General features: G+C 46.2%; 1 protein-coding gene across 2 annotated transcripts in view; it reads left to right on the top strand.

Annotated features, from left to right (window-relative positions):
• The window catches only part of LOC121840636 (cytochrome P450 11B, mitochondrial-like), a 28,891-nt gene that overhangs the window by 3,911 nt on the left and 14,980 nt on the right, over positions 1–10,000 (top strand). The window lies entirely within an intron of this gene.

Consider the following 10,000-nt stretch of genomic DNA (forward strand, 5'->3'; position numbering starts at 1 on the left):
TGTGGATGTGTGTTAGTGTGGATGTATTGGTGTGCATATGTGTGTCATTGTGGATGTGTTGGTGTGCATGTGTGTTAGTGTGGACGTGTTGGTATGGATGTGTGTTAGTGTGGACGTGTTGGTATGGATGTGTGTTAGTGTGGATGTGTTGGTATGGATGTGTGTTAGTGTGGATGTGTTGGTGTGGATGTGTGTTAGTGTGGATGTATTGGTGTGCATATGTGTGTTATTGTGGATGTGTTGGTGTGCATGTGTGTTAGTGTGGATGTGTTGGTGTGGATGTGTGTTAGTGTGGATGTGTTAGTGTGGATGTGTGTTAGTGTGGATGTGTTGGTGTGGATGTGTGTTAGTGTGGATGTGTTGGTGTGCATATGTGTGTTATTGTGGATGTGTTGGTGTGCATGTGTGTTAGTGTGGATGTGTTGGTGTGGATGTGTTGGTATGGATGTGTGTTAGTGTGGATGTGTTGGTATGGATGTGTGTTAGTGTGGATGTGTTAGTGTGGATGTGTAAGTGTGGATGTGTTGGTGTGGATGTGTTAGTGTGGACGTGTTGGTGTGGATGTGTGTTAGTGTGGATGTGTTAGTGTGGATGTGTAAGTGTGGATGTGTTGGTGTGGATGTGTTAGTGTGGACGTGTTGGTGTGGATGTGTGTTAGTGTGGATGTGTTGGTGTGGATGTGTTGGTGTGGATGTGTTAGTGTGGATGTGTTGGTGTGGATGTGTTGGTGTGGATGTTTTAGTGTGGATGTGTTGGTGTGGATGTGTTGGTGTGGATGTGTTAGTGTGGATGTGTTCGTGTGGATGTGTGTTAGTGTGGATGTGTTAGTGTGGATGTGTTGGTGTGGATGTGTTAGTGTGGATGTGTTGGTGTGGATGTGTGGATGTGTTGGTGTGGATGTGTTGGTGTGGATGTGTTGGTGTGGATGTGTGTTAGTGTGGATGTGTTAGTGTGGATGTGTTGGTGTGGATGTGTTAGTGTGGATGTGTTGGTGTGGATGTGTATTGGTGTGTATGTGATGGTGTGGATGTGTTGGTGTGGTTGTGTTGGTGTGGATGTGTTAGTGTGGATGTGTTGGTGTGGATGTGTGGATGTGTTGGTGTGGATGTGTTGGTGTGGATGTGTTAGTGTGGATGTGTGTTAGTGTGGATGTGTTGGTGTGGATGTGTTGGTGTGGATGTGTATTGGTGTGGATGTGTTGGTGTGGATGTGTTGGTGTGGATGTGTTGGTGTGGATGTGTTGGTGTGGATGTGTGTTAGTGTGGATGTGTTAGTGTGGATGTGTTGGTGTGGATGTGTTAGTGTGGATGTGTTGGTGTGGATGTGTATTGGTGTGTATGTGATGGTGTGGATGTGTTGGTGTGGTTGTGTTGGTGTGGATGTGTTAGTGTGGATGTGTTAGTGTGGATGTGTTTGTGTGGTTGTGTTGGCGTGGATGAATCTCTCTCTCTCTCAGTCTTTCTCTCTCTGTCTCTCTGTCTTTCTCTGTCTCACTCTGTCTCTCTCAGTCTCTTTCTCACGGTGTCTCTCTCTCTCAGTCTCCCTGTCTCACTCTCTCTCTCTCTGTCTTTCTCTGTCTCTATCTTTCTCTCTCAGTCTCTCAGTCTCACTCTGTCTCTCTCAGTCTCTCTGTCTTTCTGAGTCTCTTTCTCATGTTGTCTCTCTCTCTCAGTCTTTCTCTCTCACTCTGTCTCTCTCTCTCTCAGTCTTTCTGTCTCACTCTGTCTCTCTCTCTCTCTCTGTCTTTCTCTGTCTCACTCTGTCTCTCTCTATCTCTCTGTCTCACTCGGTCTCTCTCAGTCTCTCTGTCTTTCTCTGTCTCACTCTGTCTCGCTCAGTCTCTCAGTCTCTCTGTCTCTCTCTGTCTCTCTCAGTCTCTCAGTCTCTCTGTCTCACTCTGTCTCTCTCAGTCTCTCTGTCTCTCTCTCTCTGTCTCTCTCAGTCTCTCAGTCTTTCTGTCTCACTCTGTCTCTCTCACTCTGTCTCTCTCTCTCAGTCTTTCTGTCTCACTCTGTCTCTCTCTCTCTGTCTTTCTCTGTCTCACTCTGTCTCTCTCAGTCTCTCTGTCTCTCTCTGTCTCACTCTGTCTCTCTCTATCTCTCTGTCTCACTCGGTCTCTCTCAGTCTCTCTGTCTTTTTCTGTCTCACTCTGTCTCTCTCAGTCTCTCAGTCTCTCTGCCTCTCTCTGTCACTCTCAGTCTCTCAGTCTCTCTGTCTCACTCTGTCTCTCTCAGTCTCTCTGTCTCTCTCACTCTGTCTCTCTCTCTCTCTCAGTCTTTCTGTCTCACTCTGTCTTTCTCTCTCAGTCTTTCTGTCTCTGTCTCTCTCTCTCTGTCTTTCTCTGTCTCACTCAGTCTCTCTATCTCACTCCAGTCTCTCTATCTCACTCAGTCTCTCTATCTCACTCAGTCTCTCTATCTCACTCGGTCTCTCTATCTCACTCAGTCTCTTTCTCATGTTGTCTCTCTCTCTCAGTCTTTCTGTCTCACTCTGTCTCTCTCTCTCAGTCTTTCTGTCTCACTCTGTCTCTCTCTCTCTGTCTCACTCTGTCTCTCTCTCTCTGTCTTTCTCTGTCTCACTCAGTCTCTCTATCTCACTCGGTCTCTCTTAGTCTCTCTGTATTTCTCAGTCTCTTTCTCACGGTGTCTCTCTCTCTCTCATTCTTTCTGTCTGACTCTGTCTCTCTCTCTTTCTTTCTCTGTCTCTCTCAGTCTCTCTGTCTTTCTCAGTCTCTTTCTCACGTTGTCTCTCTTTCTCTCAGTCTTTCTGTCTCACTCTCTCTCTCTCTGTCTTTCTCTGTCTTTCTCTGTCTCTCTCTGTCTCTCTCAGTATCTCAGTCTCTTTCTCACGTTGTCTCTCTTTCTCTCAGTCTTTCTGTCTCACTCTCTCTCTCTCTCTGTCTTTCTCTGTCTTTCTCTGTCTCTCTCTGTCTCTCTCAGTATCTCAGTCTCTCTGTCTCTCTCTGTCTCTCTCAGTGTCTCAGTCTCTCTGTCTCACTCTGTCTCTCTCAGTCTCTCTGTCTTTCTCAGTCTTTCTGTCTCACTCTCTCTCTCTGTCTTTCTCTGTCTCTCTCTTTCTCTCAGTCTTTCTGTCTCTCTCTCTCTGTCTTTCTCTGTCTCTCTCTTTCTCTCAGTCTCTCAGTCTCTCTGTCTCACTCTGTCTCTCTCAGTCTCTCTGTCTTTCTCAGTCTCTTTCTCATGTTGTCTCTCTCTCTCAGTCTTTCTGTCTCACTCTCTCTCTCTCTGTCTTTCTCTGTCTCTCCCTTTCTCTCTCAGTCTCTCTCTCTCTCTGTCTCACTCTGTCTCTCTCTCTCTCAGTCTTTCTGTCTCACTCTGTCTCTCTCTCTCTGTCTTTCTGTCTCACTCTGTCTCTCTCTCTCTCTGTCTTTCTCTGTCTCACTCTGTCTCTCAGTCTCTCTGTATTTCTCAGTCTCTTTCTCAGGGTGTCACTCTCTCTCATTCTTTCTGTCTCACTCTGTCCCTCTCTCACTCTGTCTTTCTCTGTCTCTCTCAGTCTCTCTGTCTCTCTGTCTCACTCGGTCTCTCTCAGTCTCTCTGTCTTTCTCAGTCTCTTTCTCATGTTGTCTCTCTCTCTCTCAGTCTTTCTGTCTCATTCTCTCTCTCTCTGTCTTTCTCTGTCTCTCTCTTTCTCTCAGTCTTTCTGTCTCTCTCTCTCTGTCTTTCTCTGTCTCTCTCTTTCTCTCAGTCTCTCAGTCTCTCAGTCTCTCTGTCTCACTCTGTCTTTCTCAGTCTCTTTCTCATGTTGTCTCTCTCTCTCAGTCTTTCTGTCTCACTCTCTCTCTCTCTCTCTGTCTTTCTCTGTCTCTCTCTGTCTCTCTCAGTATCTCAGTCTCCCGGTCTCTCTCTGTCTCTCTCAGTCTCTCAGTCTCTCTGTCTCACTCTGTCTCTCTCAGTCTCTCTGTCTTTCTCTGTCTCTCCCTTTCTCTCTCAGTCTCTCTGTCTCTCTGTCTCACTCTGTCTCTCAGTCTCTCTGTATTTCTCAGTCTCTTTCTCAGGGTGTCACTCTCTCTCATTCTTTCTGTCTCACTCTGTCCCTCTCTCACTCCGTCTTTCTCTGTCTCTCTCAGTCTCTCCGTCTCTCTCTGTCTCACTCGGTCTCTCTCAGTCTCTCTGTCTTTCTCAGTCTCTTTCTCACATTGTCTCTCTCTCTCAGTCTTTCTGTCTCACTCTCTCTCTCTCTCTCTGTCTTTCTCTGTCTCTCTCTTTCTCTCTCAGTCTCTCAGTCTCTCTGTCTCTCTCTGTCTCTCTCAGTCTCTCAGTCTCACTCTGTCTCACTCTCTCTCTCTCTCTCTGTCTTTCTCTGTCTCTCTCTTTCTCTCTCAGTCTCTCTGTCTCACTCTGTCTCTCTCAGTCTCTCTGTCTTTCTCAGTCTCTTTCTCACGTTGTCTCTCTCTCTCAGTCTTTCTGTCTCACTCTGTCTCTCTCTCTCTCTCTCTCACTCAGTCTTTCTGTCTCACTCTGTCTCTCTCTCTCTCTCTCTCTCAGTCTCTCTCTGTCTCTCTCAGTCTCTCTGTCTTTCTCAGTCTCTTTCTCACGTTGTCTCTCTCTCTCAGTCTTTCTGCTCACTCGGTCTCTCTCTGTCTCTCTGTCTTTCTCTGTCTCACTCTGTCTCTCTCAGTCTCTCAGTCTCTCTGTCTCACTCTGTCTCTCTCAGTCTCTCTGTCTCTCTCACTCTGTCTCTCTCTCTCTCAGTCTCTCTGTCTTTCTCAGTCTCTTTCTCATGTTGTCTCTCTCTCTCAGTCTTTCTGTCTCACTCTCTCTCTCTCTCTGTCTTTCTCTGTCTCTCCCTTTCTCTCTCAGTCTCTCTCTCTCTCTGTCTCACTCTGTCTCTCTCTCTCTCAGTCTTTCTGTCTCACTCTGTCTCTCTCTCTCTGTCTTTCTGTCTCACTCTGTCTCTCTCTCTCTGTCTTTCTCTGTCTCACTCGGTCTCTCTCAGTCTCTCTGTATTTCTCAGTCTCTTTCTCAGGGTGTCACTCTCTCTCATTCTTTCTGTCTCACTCTGTCCCTCTCTCACTCCGTCTTTCTCTGTCTCTCTCAGTCTCTCCGTCTCTCTCTGTCTCACTCGGTCTCTCTCAGTCTCTCTGTCTTTCTCAGTCTCTTTCTCACATTGTCTCTCTCTCTCAGTCTTTCTGTCTCACTCTCTCTCTCTCTCTCTGTCTTTCTCTGTCTCTCTCTTTCTCTCTCAGTCTCTCAGTCTCTCTGTCTCTCTCTGTCTCTCTCAGTCTCTCAGTCTCACTCTGTCTCTCTCAGTCTCTCTGTCTTTCTCTGTCTCTCTCTTTCTCTCTCAGTCTCTCAGTCTCACTCTGTCTCTCTCAGTCTCTCTGTCTTTCTCAGTCTCTTTCTCACGTTGTCTCTCTCTCTCAGTCTTTCTGTCTCACTCTGTCTCTCTCTCTCTCTCTCTCACTCAGTCTTTCTGCTCACTCTGTCTCTCTCTCTCTGTCTCTCTCTGTCTCTCTCTGTCTCTCTCAGTCTCTCTCAGTCTCTTTCTCACGTTGTCTCTCTCTCTCAGTCTTTCTGCTCACTCGGTCTCTCTCTGTCTCTCTGTCTTTCTCTGTCTCACTCTGTCTCTCTCAGTCTCTCAGTCTCTCTGTCTCTCTCTGTCTCTCTCAGTCTCTCAGTCTCTCTGTCTCACTCTGTCTCTCTCAGTCTCTCTGTCTCTCTCACTCTGTCTCTCTCTCTCAGTCTCTCTGTCTTTCTCAGTCTCTTTCTCACGTTGTCTCTCTCTCTCTCAGTCTTTCTCTGTCTCACTCTCTCTCTCTGTCTTTCTCTGTCTCTCTCTTTCTCTCAGTCTTTCTGTCTCTCTCTCTCTGTCTTTCTCTGTCTCTCTCTTTCTCTCAGTCTCTCAGTCTCTCTGTCTCACTCTGTCTCTCTCTCTTTCTCTCAGTCTCTCAGTCTCTCAGTCTCTCTGTCTTTCTCAGTCTCTTTCTCATGTTGTCTCTCTCTCTCTCAGTCTTTCTGTCTCAATCTGTCTCTCTCAGTCTCTCTGTCTTTCTCAGTCTCTTTCTCACGTTGTCTCTCTCTCTCTCAGTCTTTCTGTCTCTCTCTGTCTCTCTCTTTCTCTCAGTCTCTCAGTCTCTCTGTCTCACTCTGTCTCTCTCAGTCTCTCTGTCTTTCTCAGTCTCTTTCTCATGTTGTCTCTCAGTCTTTCTGTCTCACTCTGTCTCTCTCTCTCAGTCTTTCTGTCTCACTCTGTCTCTCTCTCTCTGTCTCACTCTGTCTCTCTCTCTCTGTCTTTCTCTGTCTCTCTCAGTCTCTCTGTCTTTCTCAGTCTCTTTCTCATGTTGTCTCTCTCTCTCAGTCTTTCTGTCTCACTCTCTCTCTCTCTCTCTGTCTTTCTCTGTCTCTCCCTTTCTCTCTCAGTCTCTCAGTCTCTCTGTCTCACTCTGTCTCTCTGTCTCTCTGTCTTTCTCAGTCTCTTTCTCATGTTGTCTCTCTCTCTCAGTCTTTCTGTCTCACTCTGTCTCTCTCTCTCTGTCTTTCTGTCTCACTCTGTCTCTCTCTGTCTTTCTCTGTCTCACTCGGTCTCTCTCAGTCTCTCTGTATTTCTCAGTCTCTTTCTCAGGGTGTCACTCTCTCTCATTCTTTCTGTCTCACTCTGTCTCTCTCTCTGTCTTTCTCTGTCTCTCTCAGTCTCTCTGTCTCTCTCTGTCTCACTCGGTCTCTCTCAGTCTCTCTGTCTTTCTCAGTCTCTTTCTCACATTGTCTCTCTCTCTCTCAGTCTTTCTGTCTCACTCTCTCTCTCTCTGTCTTTCTCTGTCTCTCTCTTTCTCTCTCAGTCTCTCAGTCTCTCTGTCTCTCTCTGTCTCTCTCAGTCTCTCAGTCTCACTCTGTCTCTCTCAGTCTCTCTGTCTTTCTCAGTCTCTTTCTCACGTTGTCTCTCTCTCTCAGTCTTTCTGCTCACTCGGTCTCTCTCTGTCTCTCTGTCTTTCTCTGTCTCACTCTGTCTCTCTCAGTCTCTCAGTCTCTCTGTCTCTCTCTGTCTCTCTCAGTCTCTCAGTCTCTCTGTCTCTCTCTGTCTCTCAGTCTCTCTGTCTCTCTCACTCTGTCTCTCTCTCTCAGTCTTTCTGTCTCACTCTGTCTCTCTCACTCTGTCTCTCTCTCTCTCAGTATTTCTGTCTCACTCTGTCTCTCTCTCTGTCTTTCTCTGTCTCACTCTGTCTCTCTCAGTCTCTCTGTCTCTCTCTGTCTCACTCTGTCTCTCTCTATCTCTCTGTCTCACTCGGTCTCTCTCAATCTCTCAGTCTTTCTGTCTCACTCTCTCTCTCTCTCTCTGTCTTTCTCTGTCTCTCTCTGTCTCTCTCAGTATCTCAGTCTCCCGGTCTCTCTCTGTCTCTCTCAGTCTCTCAGTCTCTCTGTCTCACTCTGTCTCTCTCAGTCTCTCTGTCTTTCTCAGTCTCTTTCTCACGTTGTCTCTCTCTCTCTCAGTCTTTCTGTCTCATTCTCTCTCTCTCTGTCTTTCTCTGTCTCTCTCTTTCTCTCAGTCTTTCTGTCTCTCTCTCTCTGTCTTTCTCTGTCTCTCTCTTTCTCTCAGTCTCTCAGTCTCTCTGTCTTTCTCAGTCTCTTTCTCATGTTGTCTCTCTCTCTCAGTCTTTCTGTCTCAATCTGTCTCTCTCTCTCTGTCTTTCTGTCTCACTCTGTCTCTCTCTGTCTTTCTCTGTCTCACTCGGTCTCTCTCTGTATTTCTCAGTCTCTTTCTCAGGGTGTCACTCTCTCTCATTCTTTCTGTCTCACTCTGTCCCTCTCTCACTCTGTCTTTCTCTGTCTCTCTCAGTCTCTCTGTCTCTCTCTGTCTCACTCGGTCTCTCTCAGTCTCTCTGTCTTTCTCAGTCTCTTTCTCATGTTGTCTCTCAGTCTTTCTGTCTCACTCTGTCTCTCTCTCTCAGTCTTTCTGTCTCACTCTGTCTCTCTCAGTCTCTCAGTCTCTCTGTCTCTCCCCTTTCTCTCTCAGTCTCTCAGTCTCTCTGTCTCACTCTCTCTCTCTCAGTCTTTCTGTCTCACTCTGTCTCTCTGTCTCTCTCTCTCTCTCTCAGTCTTTCTGCTCACTCTGTCTCTCTCTCTCTGTCTTTCTCTGTCTCACTCTGTCTCTCTCAGTCTCTCTATCTCACTCGGTCTCTCTGTCTCACTCGGTCTCTCTCAGTCTCTCTGTATTTCTCAGTCTCTCTGTCTCTCTCAGTCTCTCTGTCTCACTCGGTCTCTCTGTCTCACTCGGTCTCTCTATCTCACTCGGTCTCTCTCAGTCTCTCTGTATTTCTCAGTCTCTCTGTCTCTCTCAGTCTCTCTGTATTTCTCAGTCTCTCTGTCTCTCTCAGTCTCTCTGTATTTCTCAGTCTCTTTCTCACGGTGTCTCTCTCTCTCATTCTTTCTGTCTCACTCTGTCTCTCTCTCTCTCTCTCTGTCTTTCTCTGTCTCTCTCTCTCTCTCTCTCTCTCTCATTCTTTCTGCTCACTCTGTCTCTCTCTCTCTGTCTTTCTCTGTCTCTCTCTGTCTCTCTCAGTCTCTCTCAGTCTCTTTCTCACGGTGTCTCTCTCTCTCACTCTGTCTTTCTCTGTCTCTCTCAGTCTCTCTGTCTCTCTCTGTCTCACTCTGTCTCTCTCATCTCTCTATCTTTCTCAGTCTCTTTCTCACGGTGTCTCTCTCTCTCTCTCAGTCTTTCTGAATCGCTCTCAGTTTCTCTCAGTTTCGGTTCATTTTGGTTCATTTTGGTTCATTTCAATTCAAGGGGATTTATTGGCATTGGAAACATGTTTAAACATATTAAATAAACAAATGTGAAATAAACAATAAAAACATGTACAGTAAACACTGCATTCACAAACGTTCTAAAGGAATAAATGTCATATTATGTCTATATACAGTGTTGTAAGAATGTGCAAATAGTTAAAGTACAAAAGGGAAAATAAATCAACATAAATTGTATTTACAAGGGTGTTTGTTCTAAACTGGTTGCCCTTTTTTAACCTTTAGTTAACTAGGCAAGTCAGTTTAAGAAAAATTCTTATTTACAATGACGGTCTACACCAGTCAAACCCTGGGCCAATTGTGCGCCGCCCTATGGGACTCCCAATCACAGCCTGTTGTGATCCAGCCTGGATTCAAACCAGGGTGTCTGTAGTGATGCCTCTAGCACTGAGATGCAGTGCCTTGGACCGGTGCGCCACTCGGGAGCCCTTTTCTCATGGCAACAGGTCACAAATCTTGCTGCTGTGATGGCGCACTGTGGTATTTCACCTAACAGATATGGGAGTTTATCAAAATTGGATTTGTTTTCTAATTCTTTGTGGATCTGTGTAATCTGATGGAAATATGTGTCTCTAATATGATCATACATTTGGCAGGAGGTTAGGAATTGCAGCTCAGTTTCCACCTCATTTTGTGGGCAGTGAGCACATAGCCTGTCTTCTTTTTTTTGTAATTTTATATTTTATTTAACTAGGCAAGTCAGTTAAGAACAAATTCTTATTCATAATGACGGCCTACTCCGGTCAAAACCGGACGACACTAGGCCAGTCGTGCGCCGCCCTATGGGACTCCCAATCACAGATGTTGTGATCCAGCCTGGATTCAAACCAGGGTGTCTGTAGTGACACCTGTAGCACTGAGATGCAGTGCCTTAGACCGCTGCGCCACTCAGGAGAGCTCAGTCTCCCTTCAGCATCCTTTCTCAATAACAAGGCTATGCTCACTGAGTCTGTACATAGTCAAAGATTTCCTTAATTTGGGTCAGTCACAGTGGTCAGGTATTCTGCCGCTGTGTACTCTCTGTTTAGGGCCAATTAGCATTCTAGTTTGCTCTGTTTGTTTTGGTAATTCTTTCCAGTGTGTCAAGTAATTATCTTTTTGTTTTCTCATGATTTGGTTGGGTCTAATTGTGTTGCTGTCCTGGGGCTCTGTGGAGTCTGTATTTGTGAACAGAGATCAAGGACCAGCTTGCTCAGGGGACTCTTCACCAGGTCAATTTCTCTGTAGGTGATGGCTTTGTT

Source organism: Oncorhynchus tshawytscha, linkage group LG23 (assembly GCF_018296145.1).
Source record: "Oncorhynchus tshawytscha isolate Ot180627B linkage group LG23, Otsh_v2.0, whole genome shotgun sequence".
In the NCBI taxonomy this organism is placed as follows: Eukaryota; Metazoa; Chordata; class Actinopteri; order Salmoniformes; family Salmonidae; genus Oncorhynchus; species Oncorhynchus tshawytscha.